Consider the following 17539-nt stretch of genomic DNA (forward strand, 5'->3'; position numbering starts at 1 on the left):
AGCATAATTTGCTTAAGAGGCCAGGGCGATGGTCAAGGAACAGAGATAACACTGGAAACAGGTGAGATGGAGTCTGCGCGTTACCAGCTCAGAAAAGGGGAGAAGATGTGAGGGCCTCGCCTTCCAACTGAAATGCTTATATTGCTGAGGAACCAGCACCAGGAATTAATGATTTCAAGCCACTCTTCAAACCCTGATGGTGTTGGACTGTGAGACTGGGAACTGTGATATCCTGGCTCAGGTTTGAGGTGTATTAACCTTCTATTTACATTAGAGGGAGAAGAAAGTAGACAAAGGAAACATCCAGCATAACTCCCCAGGGGATGTTGAGATTTGAGTCCCTGACCACATACAACACCGCTGGGCTGGTGTCATCAGAACCAGCCCACTGGCGGCTTGGAAATTTTTAATTTCTTTTGATATTTTCCAAGATGAAAATGCAACGTATATACCTTAAAAGATCCTATAAAACGGTGTCCTTATTTTGGCCTTATAATTAAGTATTAATAGAAGGTCTGCACTGTTTTACAAGGCAGTATTCTAGTTCCTGAGTGGGCAAGAGACACAGCTGCTTGCCAAAAATTGTAATTTATCCTGACAAGTACCCACCACCACTTCTCCCATCCCATGGCTTGATGAGAGAAACAGGGCTGGAAATGGTCTGAAAGAGTTAAAGTAAAAATACATGAATTCTTCTACTGAAGTTAAAAAGAATAGGAGCATCAGGGACCACTGATGAGAGCAAAGCTGGATTTGTCACTGGCAGATCACATTGGTAATATTGGAAAGAAATTTGAGGTCAGGAAAGAGGGGTTTTCTAACTATTGTTTTTCCTACAGGTAAGAGATCATGCAGAAATAGTGTAGCCCACTCCTGGTCTCTCACAAACTACAAGAGCCATGGAAAGGTGCACCATCTCCAATAAAGAAAAGTGAAATGTGTTTTCATTTTCCCCCCATAAAAATAATTTTTAAAGTATGGTTTGGTTTCCAGACAGTTTTAAGAGCTAAAAAGCTCAAGGGGTGGAGCTGGAATGAATTAGGAGTGGTGGTAACACTTAAATGTGCAAAAAATCACCTTAATTTGGGTAACTTTCAGGAATTGGATATTTGATATCAACTTCTTTTCAGATTAATATTTTTAAAAATATCCATCTACTGCATAGTACAACTAAATTATAAAATGAGATGTTGGAAAGCAATTTGTTTCTAGAAAATATGCTCCCAAAGGCACACATTTTAGTAAACTTGACTTTTGAAGACCTGCTCTAGGCAATTTCACCTATGTAACAACACAGCCCAGAAGCAAGGTTTCCTTTGGGTGCTTGATTAAAAGAAAAAAAAAAGATTTCCTTAAAACTTGCTTTCTCTTATCCTATTTGCAAGAATTATTTCTTTAAAATTGGTCTGCTTTAAAGAGATAAAGTGAATGATGCTTAAGTAAACTCAAATTTTGCAAAAGAAAATAAATCTACCATCATTTGTACCCTTTCTCCCCAAAATGGCGACTGCAAGGAGGGAAAATGTAATTTGAATCCACACAGAGAAAAAAAAAAAGTAGCGATTGGCTGAATTCATTCCCTAGCTCTTTAGAAATTATGTGCATTTTCCCAATAGTCTTTTCATTGCCAAAAGGTACAATTTTAAGTCATACATATTTTTCTCATTTGGAAAAAATGATGCATGGCTGAAATGTTTCCAAAAGCAAAATATATGCATCTTTTGAAATGGCTTTTAGAAAAGGTCAATAACTCTAAGCATTCCAACGATATGTGAAAAGAATCTAAAAAGTCATTGTCCTATTTATAGTCTTGGAAGTATCTGAAAGATTTCTTTAGACTCAGCAATGAGTGACAGCTCCAGAAACTTCTGGAGTGCTCTCGTCCTTCTGGAGATCTTTACCGGTTAGATAGTGATACATGACAAACACTCCCTGTGTATCACTTCCAAGAGTAATAATTATTTCTCTTGTTTCTGTGTATTAAGTAGGAAGTCTCTCTGCTGGTGTTCCCAGGTAACATTCAATCCTCGGGCTTACCTGGAACAGGTAAGTTTCTGTCCCCAATTAGTTTCTTGTCCTGAAATTCTCTGAGCTGTCATCATGTAAGAGTGTACTCAAAGAAGCTCAAGATGGAAACTGTAAGGTCTAAGGCATGGGAATCCAACAGTGTCACTTCTTCCATATTCTGTTAATCATAGCAAGTCCCAAACATCATCCAGATATGAAAGAGTGGATGTGAGAGGTAACAGTCACATTTCAAAGGGATGTGTATACTGGGATGGCAGGTGGTGGCTGCTAAACCATCTACCAGGGTAATTTGTAAGATTTGGTGCTCAGGTCAAGCATAATAAGGGGACTTTTTTTTTTTAACTGGACAGACACTAATTGACTGGAAAACTTATTTGGTGGTATTTTTTCCTACTGCTCATTGATTCTTTGTAATCATACAGATTTGATAAAGTACCAACTTTGCCCAGAAAGTAGCTGGTACATTGTAGAACTAATACTGAATGTATTGAATTAAGAAAACATATGGATAAAACTTACTCCTTTTACTAAAATTAACTAATTAATTAGAAAAGAATTCTATGGTTTTCTTTAAGAGGTAATGGGGTCTGCAGAACTGGTTTTATACTAGAGGACAGATCCTGATTCCTTCTTATTTTCCTGGCATAATCCAATAAAAAATGGAAATTGTACTACATAGAAAAGCTCCTCTCCTATGTGAAGGGAGGAGGTTTACAATGAGTATTTTTTGTTGCCTGAAAACTTTGAGGATCTCTCAGTATCTCTCAGCCATGCTCTTACTTTCAGCACATGGATTGAGATTACTGATATATCCATTCATCCAATCATCTATCCATCCATCTATCCCTGGTCAAACTACTTATTTTAGAAGATGTACAGAAAAGCTAATATCTCTCCGTGCTTTCTCAGATTATTATGAGAATAAAATAACCCTATAATAAATCTGTCCTAAAAGTGGAACAGGCACTAATGGGCATCATTTTTTCCTTCAGATGAACAAAATTTTTCATAGAATGATAATTGTGATCTATCTTACACCAGTCTAGGTGCCCCCTCCCCGAGCCTCGTGTCCTCTTAGATGGATCTGGCTAGATCTAGGGTTTGTGATACCAGGATCAAAGGTGTGTATACTAAATTAGTCTACTGGCTGAAATTAGCATAGTTCTGGGTGAGGTTGAATGGATTTATTGAAGACAGAAGACCCACTCTGGGTGTGGGTGGTACCATCTAGAAGGTTTGAATCCTGTTTAGGACAAAAAGGAAAGTTATGCACACTGCTGCTGCAGCTATTGCTGCCTCCTGTCTCCTGCCTGCTCTGCCATGGACTGTTTCTCCTCTGTAGTGCTCCTCTGCTGTGCCACCCTGCTGTGGAAGCAGCCAATAATGAACTGAAACATCTACAAAGTGTAAGCCTATTTCCTCCTTTAACTGGTGGGTATTGGATATTTTGTCTTAGCAACATGAAAAGTAACTAAGACAACCAGTATATTCACCATTTGTAGTTTGTAACATCAAAGTTATATGCAGATAAAAGGATAACCTTAAACAGTAGATTGTTGTTCAACAATTAAAAATCATTATTCTCTTATTGCACAGTATATACTTAATCTCCAAAAGCAAAGGCCAAGTATGTTTGAATAAGAAAAAAAAAAGAAAAGAAAGATGAAGGTCTTGAAGACAAATTGTCAAGACAATAGAGTCCCAAATAATAACTTCTAGGAACTAAACGGTTATATAACATGGCTAATACAATCTGTTTTACATTTTATTTTACTCTTTCCCAATATTATCTTAATAAGCTGATCAGAAAGAAAATACATATCACCTCTGGTATGTCCTTCAAGAAAAAATTGAGTTTAGTTTAGAGTACATTTTCTGAGCCTGTACCAACTTTCCTCGGGCAATGATCCTCAAATGCCTCCAGCTTGCATGCTTCATGTTCATAGCACTGCTTTGGTTCTGACTGTATCAAACCAAGTTAGAAAGAGTCCTTCACTAGTATTCATTGAAACAAACAAAAAAACATCTACATTTGCAATTGTTTTAGTTAGTTTTCCATTACTATACTGAGATCAATGACTTATGTAGAGGAAAGGTTGATTTTCGGCTCAGTTTTGGAGGTTCCAGCCCAAAATTGAATGGACCTAGTGCTTCGGGCCTTTGGGGGCATTTGAGATTGCAGAAGCAGAGAGTGCTTGGCGTAACAAACTGCTTACCTCATGGGTAGAGAGTAAAACAAGAAGAAAGTAAGAGAGGGATGTCACACAATCAGTTGCCTTCAGGGTCGAGCCCTTGGCGACCTAAGGACCTTTTGTAAGGCTCCACCTCCCAGAACTGCCACTACGGGAACCAAACCTTTAACACCTGGGCCTTTGGGGTACATTCAAGTTCCAAGCCATATCACCAATCATTTCAAAATACTGTAAATGTTGCTAAAGATCCAAAATTCATATAAAAATACAGTCTTAGCTTATTGTTTTCTTTGAACTTCTTTTTCTCTTTTTTACCCTTTTCAGAAAACAAAGAAAATCCTGCTCTGTGTTCTTTCAAGGTCAGTTCCACCAACATAGAGGATACTAGAGGTCTCAGAACCCCAAGTGATCTTATTAATCAATTTTCCTGTAAAGACAAATTTTCACTAAAGTGCTCCCCATGTTAACCAATAAATGAACAAAAGCACTGTATATTCATATTTTTGCAGATTTCATCTTGAGTTTTGACTGTATAATCTGATACCTATGTCCTGTTTTATTCCTTGTGATTCCTAACGGCATTAATAGTAAGAGACAAAAATCAAGTTGAGAACTATACCCCTTAAAACTTAACATTATTATCAGAATTTGCCCATGTATTCAGTCTTTCCCCTTCTCCCATAGAAACTATTTTGCACTCCTTTCCCAGATAACTTGTCTTTCTCCATTTCTGCCTGTGATCTTTCTTATAAAATCACAGACATAGCAGGGGTTATGGGGATTCCTGAACTTCTTGCTCTTCTATGTAACCATTAACTCTTTACCAATGCCTACAACTCGTGTCTGGTCTCAGAGGAAGAGATGCGTCCCCTCCAGCTCAAAGCTAATTTTTCCTGCTGTTCTTGTGATGTAATCAACTTCTTCCTCAATGCTTTGTTTCACCCCTTTCCCTCTCCCTCTCCCATATTCAGCTTCCCTGATTCAGCTGCCCCTTTTTCTAAAACTTTTGATCAAACCCACTTTAGCGCCCTCTCTCTCTCTCTCTTTCTCCTGTCACCTCTGCAATCAAGTTTCTGAAGGTGGCAGATCACAATCGCCATAGTGACTGACTGTTGTGTTTGCTTTTAAGTATCTCTCTTTCCTTCTTCTGGTAATCAATACCATGCCCCCCTGCCTCCTACGGATGTACCCAACCTTTGATGTTTCTCGCCCCTCCATTATCCTAGGCAATATTGGTTGATCTAGAGAAACACAACTGACCCAAGTCAGGCCAAATTAGAGCTGGTCAGTCTTGACCTTTGGAATGTTTTCCCAGGCCTGGAGAAAGTGGAGTTTCCTGTCTGAGATTTGGAACCTAGAAATATATCGCCCTGGATCTGCAACAGGCTGCTCGCCTGCCCAGAAGTGAGCGCTCAGCTGAGACGAGAGCAAGGGAGGAAGACTAACAGAAATGGGGAGAGGCTGGGCTGCAGTGACATCGTTGTGCAGTGACTAAAGCTACAAACACTCTGAGTATTTTTATTTGCATGAGCCAATAGATAACTTTTCACATAAGTCATTTTAGCTGTATTACTTTTCCTATCATTTCCAAAGAAAAAGTCTATGATGTCCTTCACTGTTTCCAACTTTCATTTCTCAAAAGTAAACTGCCTTCCAGTCTTAGGACATCACTAAAAGTTCTGTTACTAAGCTCACCTCCTATTTGGCAGGTATTGTTTTACTCAGCTTTTCTGTAGAATTTGAAAATATCGGTCAATCTTTCCTTTTTAAAATTACCTTATTAAATTTTATTTCATTCTTGATTGTTTTTCCTCTTTTAGGGCTTTTACCTCCTTCCTCAAATCTTAACTCTTGTCCTAGTTAGAATTTCATCCTCTTATTTTTAAAATATACTTTCTTTTCTAGTGGGATTTCAACTGGACAGTTTTATTACTTATATTCTAATCACTTCTGCATTTATATGTCTAAGTTTTTTCTTTGAACTCTTGACATCTAAGGCCAAATACTAGTAGGCAATCTTGTACCGCCCATGATCTATACTTTTGCTAAAACAAAAGTCTCCCCCAAATATGTGGATTTTCTGAAGGCTTACTAAATAGAACCTTCTTTTTCTCTTATAAATATTTGCTTAACTGTTGTTTAGTGACTGACTTTCTTTTGAAAGTCAACACCAGGCCATTGTTTCTTAGTCTTTTGAAATACTTGTGGTCTAGTGAGATTCTTGCCATGAGGCCATGTCTCCTGTCTGTGGTGAAGGAGCCATTAGTTTCACATCTCTCAAGACCTCTTCCTCTACTCTTTGATGACCTTGTCTTCTGGCTTGCAGTCCTTTCTCCACCCTGTCTGGTCTCCATCCTGAGTGACCTCAGTAGCCATTTACATGAGTCATCCTATATCCAGGCCTCTTGGTGCTCGGTCTCCTGCTCTCCAGTCATTAGCTTTTCTGCTCCACACTGGCCAGGCTAAAGGCACAGTCTAGCCCAATTTCTAAGGATGATCCAAAGATGGATGCATTAGGATTGTACAGGAGACTTGCACATTCTAGGACCGATTGCCCTGTTCTATTGAATCACATTTTCTGAGAAAAGGTCCAGGAGTTTGCACTTTAACAACCTCTTTGGTTATTCTTTCAGTAGGAAAAACTTCGAGATCCACTTTGCCAAACTCAGTTGTCATCCTGGTCTAACTTAATAACTTTGAAATTTTTTTAAATAATTAAAGATAAGAGAAAAATATGACTTCGAAAATAAAAAATACAAATAGAAATGGAGGGCCTCCTTCAGAATATGCCTCTGTTGACACAATAGACAGCATGGACAGGAGCATGCAGATCTGAGTTAATTAGTCTCAGCAAGCCAGTAGCTGTCCCCTGAGGTTCAGGCTGACTTCTGGCTGCAAGGCCCAAGTTGGGATCTCTGACCTCCTGCTGGGTTGAACCCTGCAAGTTTCCACTGTCTTTCCCCTGAAGTTAGACCAGTTTCCGATATGAGGTTCTGGTCCCTCTGTCTTATCAACTATGGTGATACGGTGTGCCTTTATCGCAGAGATTTTCTTCACTTTTCCAGGGGGCTTCAATTTTCATCTAGGAGCCTCAGAGAGGCCCTCTTTCTCTTGTTCGTGAGGTGGGGTGGCGGGGGACCGCTCTGTTGGAGGCCCCCACAGCTGGGCTTCTCTGCTGCACTGGGCCTAAGGGGCGGACCTACCAGAGGGTTGCAAGCTGCTGCCAGTCTCTTCTGTTGCACTGGGCCAAAGGAGCCAAAATTTTTTATTTTGAGACAATTCCTTGCTAAGTTGCTGAGTCTGGGCTCAAACTTGTGATCCTCTTACCTCAGTCTCTCAGTGTTGCAATTGCAGACACATGCCACTGTGCCCAGTGAATCCTACTTCTAAAATGGAAACTCTCAAAAGCGACCCAAACTGCTGACTATCCTATGTGCAGAAGCATCTGCATTATGCCAGGCACGGTGCTGCACACCTGTAATCCCAGCACTTGGGTGGCTAAAGCAGGAGGATCACCATGAGTTTGAAGTCAGCCTGGGCTACAAAGTGAGGTCAAAGCCACTTCTCGAAAAAAAAAAAAAAAAAGCATCTGCATCAGTATTAGTCACTTTCTCATTGCTAGGACAAAATGCCTGACCTCTACAATCTAAAAGAGGAGAGGACTATCTTGGCTCATCGCTTCAGAGATTTCAGTCCATGGTTACCTGCATGGCTCCAAGGCAGAAATAGCATGGTAGAAGGGCCTGGTGGAGAAAAACTGCTCAACACATGGCAGGGAGGAAGAAGAGAGAGAAACAAGGAGCTGAGGACAAGAATTTACTCTTCCAGGTCACAGTCCTATTGATCCCCCGGCTCTACCAGGCCCTGCCTCCTACCTAACATTCTGCTACGAACTCGTCAATGGAGTGATCCACCCATGAGCACAGCACCCCCATGATTCACCTTGGAACACATGCAACTTCAGGGATATTTTAGGTCAGTGACGGCGAACATTTGAGAGCTTTCCGTGATACAAACAGCCCACTGCAGCACGTGCACCGTAGGTCCACCGCCATGGTTTTACATCAAGACTCAATCTTCTTTCATTTATTCATACATTTAACAGGTATTTGTTAAGTATTATTGACAGGCTTTGTGCTGTATTGTTTCAAGGAGGAGATGCATGATCTTACACTTAGAGCTATTCGTTTCTCTCTCCCTTTCTTCCTTCCCTCCTTTCTCTTTCTTTCTTTCTTTCTTTCTTTCTTGTCTTTCTTTCTTTCCTTCTTTCCTTCATTCTTTACAGTGCCCATGATTAAATGAGGACTTTTGCACTGAGATAGATCCCTAGCACTTTTTGTTGTTGCTTTAGAAACAGGGTTTCCCTAAGTTGCTACACTGCCCCAGCTGGGCTTGAATTTGCAAGTCTCCTGCCTCAGCTACGGAGCCATGCTTGATAATAACTGTACCCTGGGTCTCTGGCCCTCTTGTCTTCTCATAACCACATCCTACTGATTCATCTGTCTTTCCACCATTGCAGCCTCTCTTCAGCACAGACCCCTTTCATCCATATTTCTCAACTTCACCCATCATAACAAAACCACAACGAAACAGAACACTGCCTCTCACTTCCACGTCCACTGCCTAATATCTCGGGAGGAAAAATGAACCAAGCTTCTTTTCTCGCCTCCCACTTTCTCTTTAATTCGTGTCAGCTTGCTCTGTCTCATCTACCCCTCAGGTATCACATCATGTGACGACATCCAGGGGACACTTTCAGCTGCCACCTCCTTTGATCTCGCAGTCTCACTCATACCATTCACAACTCTTTGCTTACAGATGTCTCTATTTTTGGCTTTGCAACCCCGTTCTATCTGAACATCCCACCTTGTCTGTCACTGTTCCTCATGTCCCTCTCCTACTCCCTCCTGCTCTACCTAAAATTCAAGCATTTCAGTGTCTCAGGTCTCTCTGTCGGACACACTTTCTTCACATCTGCCTTCTCTTCCTAGGTACTGTCAGCTCCTTGTAGCTTGCATCTGAGTGTGGATTAAATCACGCACTAGCCAAGACTGTGGGCAAGTCCTTCGGTCCCGTTAAGTGATCATCTGCTGACAGCGTCCCAGGCACTACAGACACAGACACACTCAAGAAAATCCCAGGCTCCCTCTGAGTCTTTTCCTTCATTGTGGTGACAGAGAGAAATTACTATAAGGTTGGTATTAGCTGTGGGAAGAAGACTCATCTAACCAGTATTTAGATGATTTTGTTTCATTTTAAAGTCTGCTGAGCACCTGCTATGTATGGTATCATTTAATTTTAAATCTGCCCTATAAAGTGGATATCATCACCCTTGGTTAAGTGTTGAGGAAAGTGAGGCTCAAAGAGATAAGGAAATTTTCTCAGGGTCCTAGACATTAACGGAACAAAGGTGAAAACTCAGGTCTGTCTGATTCCAAATCCTATGTCCTTCCTTCTGTGCTGATAATTATAATAATGATTATAGTTAATGTAACCATTTTGCTAATCATATTACAGTCTTTATGTTTTTAAAAGTCATGGTAATTCAGGGAGATCGATCCTGTGCATATTCCTATTTTACAGGGTGAAAACTGTTGCTCAGAGGTGTTTGGAAGTTTCTGTGATTCCATCTCTGGTCAAGGGTGGAGGAGGCAGCCGGACCTGGAGTCTGAGCTCTTAACTGTCAGACGGCACTGTGGCCACACAATGCCCCAGAGCCTGGCAGGAGAGACGGGAAAGTTTAGAGGTGAGAGAGACTCTGCCCAGGGCTGTAGCTCAGTGAAAGCAGCTTCACTCCTAACTTTCATTCTATCAGTAACAATAACAAAAGAAAAACTTCATTTCTTAACTAAGTTTGAGAAACTACCATACTTTATTTCTCTAGGTCCCTTTGCAAAGAGCCACACACCATAATTTCTTGTGAAGCTAGAGATGGAGTTTAGGAACAGCATTGCTGACAGTGTGTGGTTGACTTTGAAAAGTGAGATGACTTTGTTGGGCCTAGTAAATCTTTTTTCTTGCTCCTCTGGTCAGTGAGACCCTCGTAATTACTGACGGTAGCCCTTTGCTTTTCTATTCTGGAAGCTCAAGGCCAAATTCCAACTCACTAAGAACCTTCTCCTAGCTCACCTGCATTCTTTTCACTTTGGCTCTAACTGCTCATCTTGGCTTTTACCTCTGTTGGTCCAGATGTTTTAGGTTTTTGCACATGTTCTCAGTAAGTTGCTTCAGCTCCATTTGGGAACAAAATCTGACATAATTAGAGATAATGTATATGGAAATGTTTATAAACCATAACTGTAAATGTATAAACAAAGAGAGAAAAATACAAGAGTCCTAGGCTTTCAACAGTTGCTTTATAGCCCAGCTATGTGTCCCTGAGATATAGTGAAGTAAAGATTAGAGGAACTGGATCGAGCCCCACAAGTCCTAATCTTCCACTAATAATCACATTAAACTCAAGGGAAGAACTACAGAAAATATGACTTCATTGCCCAGCAATTCAAAAACAGGATTTCTCATGGCTCAATATATTTACAGTACTTGGGATTTAAAAAATGAGCTAGTACTGTCATATAGAAAGAATTTTATCCTACCGATTTCTGCCCAAATAATCAGCTTCGTTTGACAAGTACGTAGAAAGTATTTAAGAATCACGTGCCCCTATGTACAATTGAGTACTCATACCTTTGAAAGTACATATTTATTTAAATAAATTGTATACTCATACAAAAAATAGAAGAGAAAAGCATATAATAATATTTTATAAAATAAAATTTAAAGTAGAAATTAAAAATTGATAAATTTAATAAAATTTATGAAAACAAGATTTAAAGTAGCATTCAGTCACCATCAAATATTTACAGAGAGCCTACAATATACCAAACATAGTATCAGACACTGGGGACACCCTGATAAAATATTCATAGAGACCTTTGTGGCCTACAAACTATAAACTGCATTATCATCTTGGTCAACTCCACATGGATTTCTGTATGAGAAGGGAGCACCTCATGTAAAACTAACTTTGGTGCACAGACGTACATATCTAGAGGATATGTCCAGTAAGTAGGACGGAAGAAAATGCTATTATTGTTAAATATTATTTAATATTAAAGAATATGTAATTCCTTTCAGTGAGGTGTGAGATTGTTTCATAATATTCACACTGGGTAGTTCACTGATTCCAGGTAGATAACTGAAGATTGTCTTTGACTAATTTTATTAGCTCAGAGGTACACTGGGTTGCTTTCTGGAGCAAATATGTTTTAAACAATAAATCAATATTTAAATAGTGAACACAGAAGATTGAAGTTTTCTTTTTAAATGATTTATATGGATAAAGGATTGTGTAGCTTTGTAGACATTTGGGAATGCAGGAATAATGCATGAATAAACTAGCTGCAAAAAAGAAAGTATTTTTCTAAAAACGATTTCACATGTAAGACCAAAGGACATATGTCCTTTAAATGCAGAATAACATGAGTCACTTCTTTTGAACTATGTTTAACCCTTAGAAGCTTTGCTACTCTCTCTTTTTTAAATTTGACTTCATAGTCAGCTCACTTTTCAATTTTTAGAACATATTCCCCAACAAAATAAATAATTAAACTATAGATGAACTGTCAAAAGGGAACATTATTTTAATGCAACATTAACATTTTGGTAATTAACATGGAATTTAATGCTTTTAGCAGATGTAACAACATTAGACTTGTAAATTTTAATTAAAGTTAATGGTTCATGATAGCTGTAGGGAGTAGGCATCCTCTCTAGATACTGAAAATATGTCTAATGTGATTAGAAATACTAATTGTTGAAAAAAGGATGGTACTGGCAGTGACTATTCTTCATTTCTCACAAAATCAGCAACTTGAAACCCCTTTCAAATGTGGAAACTGTCAGGTCAACAGAAGTTAACAGAAGAAGTTATAGTAATATCTAAACCACTGAATCAAAAGTCAGAAACTGTACATGTGTACTTCACTTTACCTGGGTGACTACCTGAGATAATTCCAAGAAAATCAAAATGTATTTAGTATCTAGGGACCAATGTTTTAATCTTTAACATTTTCTGTGGGTTCTTATAGAGTTGCTACCTCAAACTGTAATCAGGTGACTCAGTCTAGATTTCTCAGTACAGGAGAGTCAGTTGCTTTCAGCAACCAACTAACAAAAAACTTCTACATTAAAATTTCAATGAAATAATAGTATAAAGGTAGGCACAAATATTAGCCAGTGGAAAGCATAGTATTTTTCAGATTCAATGCCAATGACAAGATGCTTTACATACAAATATAAAGAAGGCTATTTAAAAATGAGCCAGCTGGGGATTTAGCTCAGCGGTTCGGTGGCCTGCCTTGCAAGCGCCAAGGACCTGAGTTCAATCCCAGGTACAAAATAAATAAATATATAAATAAATAATAATAATAAAAATGAGCCAAGATTCTTTTAAAATTTTCCAAGTATATCTTCATTTCCACTAAGGCCTAATTAATTAAGACCACTAATTCATTCATTCATTCTTTCTTTCTTTTTTCTTCTTTTTTTTTTTTTGTACTGGAGATCAAACTCAGGACTTCATGGTTGCAAGGCAGGTGCGGCACCACTGAGCTAAATCCCTGGCCCAAGGGCCACTAATTCTAAACAATTCACCTCAGTTACTATATCTTCTCAATTGTTGGATACATCTAAGATACATCTACTTACTAGAATATAAACTTCTTATCTGTCTTGTTAAAATAGTACTTACAATAGTCTTTGGCAAGAGTAGGGATTCAGCAAATATAAACTGAATGAATAATAAACTTAATTTTAAAATTTATATGTAATACACACATTTCATATTGTTTATTCATTACATAACATATATATTACATTTTTATATAGTTGATATTGCTTTGCTGTCTTGTCCTCAAATCCCTAATACAATAGGTAGTAGAGTAGAATCAAGAAAATGTAGAAAGTTTGTTTCTACTGAATAAATATTCTTTAAGACAAAAAACTGAACTTTCCAAATAATGAATTGTGACTATATCTAAGCAGTTGTGAGTACAAATCTCTCATCAATCTTTACTAAGAGTACAAAATGCAGAAGGTTCAAGCAGGACCCAGGGACTTTGGATGCTGGCACTTAACCAAATAAATCACAGAGGCATCTGAGCTTGCTTCTCACTGGCAAATTCCTCGGAGCCTCAAGCATGGATCTGGTCGATGCTTACACTTTCTCCTTCTGTATTCTTAAAGGAGGTGTGGCCTGGTCTGCAGACCTTATGGATTAAATAGAGACCATTTTAACTTCTTTTAATACTTAATTCTTGGCTTGGTTTCCAGCCTAGATGTAGACAAGCTAATTTGCCGGGCTAGTGAAAAGTGGTAGCCCTGAGGTTTACCGTACATTATAAACTTGATGGAATGCTCAGAATTCAGCTTGCTTTCCCGTTGGCTCCTCTAGTAGACTTTCTAATCTGTTACTCTTTAAACTACTTTTTAAAAAATGATGAGAACTGAGAGCAGCACAGAATCTTCTGGCAAGTGACATTGGATGTCTCACGTCGCAGCAATAAAACACTGATTATGTCATAATTTTGTCATGAATTTTAAGCTGCTTTCAATTATAACAGCGACCCCTTAGGTGAGGAATTTTCTGGGAATTAGTAACTGGCTAGGTTAGGAACCCAAACCTTGTAAAACATTGTTAATCTTTTTATAATGTAGAAAGGTCAGTCAGTAAAGTTAGGTAGTTCTCTGTTTTGGGTTTTTTTTTCTAATGGTAAATATCAGTTTATGTCTCAATATCATCCTTGCCATTTTGTGAAACATAAATTGATTCTTTATGCAACTAGAGACAGAAATAAATACTTACAAAAACTAAACATTTTAAAGCACAGAGAAGGCACACAATAAATTTTCTGGTAAGTAACAATTGCAATTTGAAATATAATCTATTGCCTCATCTAGGATAGACAGTAATTTTTCCAGCCACCAATTTTTAGGTCTCTCTGCTTTAAGAAGAATATAATAATATATTAGCGTAGAAAATTGTTTTACCTTATAGTTTCCAATTTGATAAATAAAAATATAGGTGTACAGTTAAGTTTGAACTTTGGATAAACATTAAGTAAAATTTTAGTGTAAGTATGCCTTAGGCTTGTACTTTAAAAAATTTTATTCTTTATTCGAAATTCAAATGTAACTGGGGGTTACATTTTGAATTTGCCTCCTCATAACTCCTAGAGTTTACCCAGATTCTAGGACTCTTCCTCAACTGACCACCTTGGCACTGATTTTCCAAAGGTTCTTCCTAGGTGGGGTCAAGGAGACCTGGCTGGGGGCACGTGTGTGAGATGCTGTGTGAGCGGCAATCTCAGTGTCCCTCCCCCAGGCCTGTCACACCCCAGCTCACAGGTTCCGGGTCTTATCCACATCGTCATGAAAAACTAAGTTTCTCTTCCCAGATCTCCAAGCAGGAAACAGGAAAAGGCCCTAGGATGTGAATTCTATGGTCTCAAATGGCACCTTCTTCCAGCATTTGCAGCCACTGAGTAGAAGGCAGCTAAGAATCCCCATCCCCGAGGACACACTGACTCCTACTCTCCTCCTTCTCTGTCTTTGTCTCCAGCTCCTGCCTTAGTCTGAGAAAGATGGCTCCCCTTGGCGTGGGAAACACACCATTCCTTCATGGAGATATGATTTTCTCTATAGCTTAAAACACCTTACTCTTACATTGAATTTCCTGTCTATTTTTGGAATTAAAAAGCTGAATATTGGTGGGGGGGTCTGTTTCCACATTTAACCTATCCTGGGTGAAAGGTGTTGTATGGTTTAAGAAGGATGAAACCATAATACAGTAAAAGACAAAAAATGTTTTTCATAGTACTGTGTGACTAAACTATATTCAATACTATACTATACTATACTATACCATGTTAGTCCCTTTGGCTAAATGTTTCACTCAAAACTTCTGAATTTTCAGATTGAACTAATGATCCTATTTACTAATTTGTAGGTTCTTCAGTTATTTAAATGATCTTGTTCTTAGTTCTCAATTTTAATTTTCTTCCTTTTTACACAATAGAATATGTTAGAGGAGACTTTGTTTAATATTTTACTGAGTGGTTATTATGTTAGATAATATGAAGTACTTCATAATATACAATATCAATGCAATCATCTCCAAACTCCAATCGAAAAATATAGCGCAAGATGTACACTTGGAGTATAATGAATGAATACAGCGTCACCAAGGTCCTTTTCCATTGTAAAGTAGACAGTTCTGTGTGGTGTTGTAATCATATTACACTGTGAATGGATCACAGAATTTTGGAGTTACAAGGATTCTTAGCTTGCATACTTAGTCTAAGTTCCTCATTTCAAAAAAGCATGGCTGGTGTTTTTTGATTCATAGGTGTACGCAGGAAGTTTCGGCAACAGTTCTGTAATTTACAAGTGTGTAATTTCACACCTTATTCATCCCACTTGGCATTTTGTGTTTGTCTTATCTGTTGACTGTATTACTGTTTAGATTGCTAAATCTAAATAAATGATTCATGTATCTATGGTTGAATTTATCAGAATACTCAGGCTTATTCACATTTCCCTGTTAGTGTATGAAAATCTTGCAGAACAATTTACAAACTCGGGAACAGATGGTGGTGAAAACATGTGTCAATTATCAATGAAGATGAAAAAGATGAACACAGTCTTACAAGTAAAGACCTACAAATTAAAATGAAATGGCCTTTTTTTTCTACTAAACTGGCAAAGATTACAACAATTAGGATACTATGTGTGGGGGGAAAATATTCATCAGGAAGGCAAACCTTGCTCTAAAATGTTGGTACTCTTCAATGGCATTTTACTAATCTGGATTCTGTATCTCCTGCAAAAACATTATATGTGATCCTGGCTTCATTTACTACTTCTATAATTATGTTTCAAAAATTAATAAGACCTCTATACTGTTAAATAAAATGTACAGGAGACCCGTGGTTTGTACTGAGCTATTGGCCCGGGTCCATTGGTCCATAACAGAATGGAGTGATGCATGCTGAAGTTTCCTGTTGCTGAGCTGAAACTAAATTATTCATCTGACCTTCCAAGAATTCAGGAGAGAGAAAGAGAGGGAGAAGGACGAGAGGAAAACAGAAAATGGCCAAATCTGCGAACAGGCCAGTTTCAGCTGACATATTAAGGAAGTCCCCTCTAAGTCAACGTTTACAAGACAGGTAACTAAAATATCCAATCTTATTCTCATAACCTTTTCAGCCTATAAAGCTAAACTCTTCTGCCCAGCTCATTAGAAGACTTACTTTATTTATAGTGACATGGTCTTTGATTCTAGAATCACAAGACACAGCCAATTCTATCTTTAAATTATATGTGTTGTAATTTTGTCTTTTGGCAATATTCAGACTTGTACTTTCAGCTGGTCATTTATATAGGTCACAGGTACCTCAGATTCCAAACTACAATGGCATCAGGATATAACTGTATGTATTTGTTCTGCAATTTTCTATTATTCGGTCTTCTGTGGGTATATTTTATGATGGTACTATACACACACACACACACACACACACACACACACACAAACATATCTTAACCTGTCCATTTGCTCTCTCCATTCCTACTGTAGTGCATGCCATCATCAGAGAAAGCCTGAATTTTTGCCAAATCTTCCTTACCCATTGTATTGTATTCACTCAAGGCCATTTTCATTCTATTTTTCACTAATTGGCTAAAGTCATCTTTTAAAAATACTAAACTTAGCTCTTTTGATTGTTAGCTGAATGAACCGAAGGACCTGAATTTTATTCTAAAAGAAAACAAAAGGATTTTAGAGGTAGTGAAGCGGGTCTTGAGGTTTGCCTGACTTCTGTGTGGAAAGTGGGTTACGGGGAGGCAGTAGTGGAATCAGAGAGACTAACGAAGACACTTCAGTGGTGGGACAGAGGATGATGGAGGTTTAAGCTGAGGTAAGGAGAGGTGATGAAGTCTAGAAATATCTTGTAGGTTTAATTGACAAGACTTGCTGATGGATTGGACATAGAAAGTGAGGGAAAGAGATGTATGGAAGGTGAGGCAAGGAATTAGCTTAAGGAAGCAATCAAAATTTCATTTGAAGCATATTACTTTTGAGATATCTCTAATGCAAGCAGAAATCCAAGGAGGTGCTTGTATAAATAAATCTGGAGCTCAGTGGAAGAATATGGGCTAATGAAATAAAATTAGGGTTCAGTGCGAGATCTCATTTATAGTCCTAGAAATAAAAGAGACGGAAGAGGGAGAACGTGTAGTCAGAGGGACAGATGCAGACA

Source organism: Fukomys damarensis, unplaced genomic scaffold, assembly GCF_012274545.1.
Source record: "Fukomys damarensis isolate Sample0158 unplaced genomic scaffold, DMR_v1.0_HiC HiC_scaffold_11, whole genome shotgun sequence".
NCBI lineage: Eukaryota > Metazoa > Chordata > Mammalia > Rodentia > Bathyergidae > Fukomys > Fukomys damarensis.